Source organism: Arctopsyche grandis, chromosome 2 (genome assembly GCF_051622035.1).
Source record: "Arctopsyche grandis isolate Sample6627 chromosome 2, ASM5162203v2, whole genome shotgun sequence".
In the NCBI taxonomy this organism is placed as follows: Eukaryota; Metazoa; Arthropoda; class Insecta; order Trichoptera; family Hydropsychidae; genus Arctopsyche; species Arctopsyche grandis.
The window spans coordinates 7281231-7286915 of record NC_135356.1 but is presented as its reverse complement, the minus strand read 5'-3'; positions in this window follow the sequence as shown (position 1 = coordinate 7286915).

Below are 5685 nucleotides of genomic sequence, written 5' to 3'. Positions count from 1 at the left end.
GCGCCTTGTCCATACAAACGTATTAGACTTCTCCCTTCCTCAATTATGGCACTAGAGAAACTATTTTTTAATGTGCTATTTATATCCACCATAGGTATGTTTCGGATTTGCAACAAATGGTTGCAAACCACGCGGCTGCATGCTCATTTCGATTGAATTTTGACTGTTTGAATTTCAGCATGTACGAAAGACGAGATATTCATGGGGTTGCGCAGATGACATTTCGATGTACATTGATGATTGGCAATTCTTAAAATTGAGTTGGATCTTTCTGGCAAGTTTAAAATGGCAAAAGCCGAGACAAAAGTACGAAATGAGCATTCGCCCGCTTAGTTTGCAATCGTTTGCAGCGCAGGGGTATGTTTCTACTTTTTTTATTTTTTTGATTAATTGATTTTTTAATTTTTGATTTTTTGATTAATCAAAAAAATAAAAAAAATTGAAACATTATGGTTGATATAAATAGCATATTAAAAAATAATTTCTCTAGTGCCATAATTTAGGAAAGGAGAAGTTTAATACGTTTGTATGGACAAGGCGCTGGGGTCCAGCCCTCTTAATGCACATTTATTTTATAAAATGAACGTTTAAATTTTTCCCAAACAACATTGACGTAAAAAAATTTAGTTGATATCCATCTTGTATTGAATTTCATGTGTGACAAATTCAAACTCGTATAAAAAAAAGCCAAAGTAGTGACATGTTTTTCCATATACTATTAGTATAAACGTTGTAGTACGTGTCCCGCCTTCTGCAACAAGCCACTATCACACGTAGTACTTCTTATCTAGTACTAAGTTTATACTATTAGTATAAACTTAGTAATACGTGACCTGCCAAACAGCAACAGTCGATAAAAAAAACGTAGTACTGCTCGTACGTGACCCGCTTAATGTGTGTTAAATCCTCTAATGAATTTATTACGGCTTAACTTGCAACTAGAATGAATTAGGCCCGCACGCAAAAAATCGCCGTCCAATGATGTGTGCGAATTATGTATGTGAAAAATGACAAAAAAAAAACACTTGTAGCGAAAATCAAATCGTGCCCTTCATATGTGTATCGTCGATCAATTACAGGCAATTTGGAGATAGTCTTAGGGTATGAATCATTTCAATTATTAATACCGATATTTTTATTGTAATGAAAGTAATCTGTCAGTATTTAGTTTTTAAAACAGAATGCCTAATAAAAAGACACTTATTAAAAATGAAATTAGATGTTAATTATACTAACATGACATCGAATAAGGGTATTATTACTATTTTGTAGATATTTAAATTTGTATGATTCATATTATATACATATATATAAATATTATACGATTATAAATCTCTATTGAAAGGATGAAAAAAAAAAAGAAATGGTTTTTTAAATGGAATTTACTCATGTGTTTCTCTCTTAATATGGAATTGTATATCAAAAAATATTATTAATTAATCGTAATGACTGATGTTTTTTGTGTTAAATTTATTCTAAGGTTGAAATTATTTCTCAACCAAAAACAACCCAGTAAACGAGATTGTAATTTTTTTTTAATAGCGATTATTATTTTTATATAATACAATTTTTACCCAGAATTAGACTAGCCTAATTATGTATAAATATAAGCCTCATTATCTCTTTATATTTTTGTAGCCATCCAAATTACATATGTTTTATTTTTTATTTTATTTTTTGCAATTGCGTAAATTTTTTTTCATATAAATATTTATTTTCTCGTTTCGAAATGTCTATCACACTTGTTATTGTAGTCCCGAATATCTAAAACAAATATTATAAATCTATCACAAATTAAATATACATATAATAACAAAATAACTCCAATTTACATATTATCGATATATGCAAGTATGTGTGTATGTATGTATGTATGTATTTATTTTTTATTATATTGTTATGCCAGATTGTTGACCCTTTTCGCTCCAATTTAAACTTACATACACTGCAGTGCATCAAGAATTCGAGTATTTTTCTGTGTCATTTAATCAATGTTAATCTCAGACTGTTTGTCTTTGACAATTTACTTTGTATTCATTATTAGACTTAAGCTCGGATCGTATTATGTATAAGAAGTAATTATATTTAGCGTTCATTTCGTACGAGCGGAAAGGGTTAAACAACACACGCGTGCACTAGTTCATTGTCAAACAAGAATAATAATCAAAAAAAAAAAAATGTCCCCCATTATATTTTCAACAATTATAACTCAATGAAATGAGAATATTTACACGACATTCGCCGTAATTTGTCTGATTATATGTATGTGTGTATATGTATATATTTTTTTGTAATGAACGCTTTAGTTGAGGCTCGGGAATATATTATTAGTTTATAGTGGTTATGTATAAGCATTTACTACAAATAAGCAACAGAAGAGTCGACGATGTGTCTAAATACCTATAAAATCAATCGCAAACAATCAAAGCCACACATGGCGTTTCTCCAATGGAGTCTTCCGCATAAAATATATGAAACAAGTCACGAAATCATAGGTTTAGAATTTTTTATAAATATTTTTTGCAATTAGACGTTAAATGTTATGATTGTTGGTGCGAAATTTATATTTTTCTTGTTGAATTTTAAAGTGCTTCCTAGAAAACTGCCGTTATATTATTACATATACTAGCGTCGGACTAATCTAAGGCCAACTCCTTGGACCGGTTCAACGTCACGGGGCTTGTAATAAGACTATATATATAAATATATATATATATATATATATATATATATATATATATATATATATATATATATATATATATATATATATATATATATGTATGTATGTATGTATGTATTCATCTATATCGAACTATCACCAGTTGTATTTACATTATAAGGGACTGCAAAATATGTGCCAGGTTTGCGTATTTTTCAGATTTAAAAGAAAACTGTTATTTTTATAAGAACATCATCCATTCGATTCCTCACTTCTTTTCCCTTGTTTTAATGCTCTCGCCGTATCGATGTTGTGTTTTCATACTTGAATCTTGACATTCGGACGATGTTTTTATATCTTGAACGCCTGCCAGAGGAGGGTTGATTCCGTCCCGATCTTGCGAGTCGTAAATCTCATTAAGACACTTTGTAAGACATTTTTGAATATTAAGGTCTGTATTATTATTATCCTGTCGCTCATTTTTTTTATACTTGATTATATATATATGTAATGTATTAGTTGATTTATTTGTCAGTATTTGACTATTAAATGTATGATCGTTTACTAACTTAATTATGATAATAATTTGATTAATTTAATTTGAACTTATTTTTAGGTCCTGCCAAAGACTTCTACATATTATACATAAGGGTACGATTTAACTGTACGTTGAGAAAAATACTTTGTATCTTAAAAAAAATGTTTGTGCATTAATAGTGTGCACTATTTTCGGTGCATTAAACAATGCACCGAATAAAATCTTTTGGCATTATAAAGTGAACATTAAAAAAAATATGAACCGATCATTCGAAAAAATTGATTTTAGAACATTAGAATGGATACAAAAAGTGGCAACGTTGCAGTCTTCCGCTATGGACAATTTTGTCAACTGTCAAAAGTGTTTACTTTTGTTTCTCATTAGTGAAATGTAGTCTTAAATAAATAAAATCAACCCTAACCTAACCATAAATACATAAAACTTGACCAAACGTTGGTTCGTATTTTGGTATTCGCGACGTTGCCGATTAAAAGTTCGTCTTCATCCACTTTTTAAGTAGCAAATAATTTTTTCAATGATCAAATGTTTCAATGTCATTTAAAATGCACACAATTTTTTTTTAATGTATTTTAGGTACAGAAACTTTTTTTAATGTACAAAAATTTTTTTAAATGCACATTTATTTTATAAAATGGACGTTTAAATCGTTCCCTATACATAATTGTCAATGTATTGCTAGAGATGTACCAAAATATGTTTCATTACAAATACGCATTTATTTCGCTTAGATTTAACGTTTTCAATTAATTTAACATATTAATAATATATATATATATTTTTTTTAATTAACGCATTTATTGATTATTTTTTCGATCTATTTTAACTCATCATCATTGTACCCATACAAATGAAAAACGTTGATTGTATCATTATTAAAATATATATATATGTATTTTGAATTTAATTTAAGATTCAAACCAAACAACGTTGAACGTTTTTTATTATTATAATTAAGTAATAACAAAGAAAACAAAAACAAAAATATTGTCATTGTTAAAGGCGTGTACACACAAAACAAGACCTATTCAGCTATTAAAGTAACGTGTTTTTGTGCACATAGTTAGAATTTTTTATATATATACATATATAAACACACATAGGTGTTAAACGTATCAACCGGACACACCATTATTTTATAATAAGTTTCTACTCGGTGCGAAGTCAATCGGCAAAATGTGAAACGAAGCTCGGTGTGTCTGACGAGGAGAGGGGAGAAATGCAAACGACAACAGCTCGAAAAATGATATTTTTAACGAAAGTTGTATTTTTAGGCCACCCAGTATGTATTGTACAAATCATAGGATGTTGAAAACTTAGTTGTTTTATTGCCATTACCATTGTAAGACTTAGACGACCCTAAGGTATTAAAGACTTGATTATATACGATGAAGCTATTCGTCACAAACTGAAAATTTAATACATAAAATGAAAAAGTATGAAATAAAATGTGCTAAATATGTGTGATTTATAACTTACCCTGTGCGTTCTATGTAAATTTGGCTTTGACTTGTACTACTTACTAAAAAAAAAAAAAGAATTATTAAATTATGTTATGAAAATATTTATATACATACGTATGCTGTGTGAGTGTGTGCGCGCGTTTGTGTACATATGATGCGTATGCATACATGTTACCGTTAGCTGTACAAAAAAAAAAAACTAAAAAATTGGTACTAACACCATTGAAGATTGTTGTAACACCATGAACAATAAATAAATGTAAAAAAAAAACATGACTTTCTATTTCACATACTATATACTGTTGCGTAGGGGTGGGTGGAGGATCCAAGTAAAAGGCCAAAGTCGTGTCACAGCATTTATTGGTGATTAAGGAGATACACACACTGCCAGTGATCCGTCCAGAATGTCTTGATATCGCCTAAGTACCGCCTTATAACGGATCGGTCGCTCAGGGCATCTTCGACGTCCGGTTACTTCCCTATTGTTTAGGCATGTACCCGGAAATGTATTCCCACGACACAAACTCCCACGGTATCGGTCACTTCCGAGAAGGGACCAATAGCGGCCAATTCGGTGGCCATTGTTTAGCCTACATGCACTTCGTCTAGAGATAATCCTTGAAACCAATTATAACTTATTATTTTATTTTTTATTAATATTTTGTTTTATTTTATTTTACTTTTTCTTTCTCCTTTGTATATTTTTATATACTATTTTAATTTTGTTCAGTGTAAACAAAGAATGGGATTTATGGATTTTATTTTTAATTTTTACACTTTTGTTATTTTTTTTTTCTCTCTGAATGCTGTATTATTTTCCTTTTGTTACTTTTTTTTTTATTATTTTATTTTACCATGTTTTCTGCTTTTGCTTTTTTCCTTTATTTACAGTTTACTTGTTTTTATATCATGTTTTTATATCTTTTTCAAATGTAGGCCATTGTGGCGCATTAGGTTCTTCCTGTAATGCCACAATGGTCCAAAACTATTAAATAGATAAATAA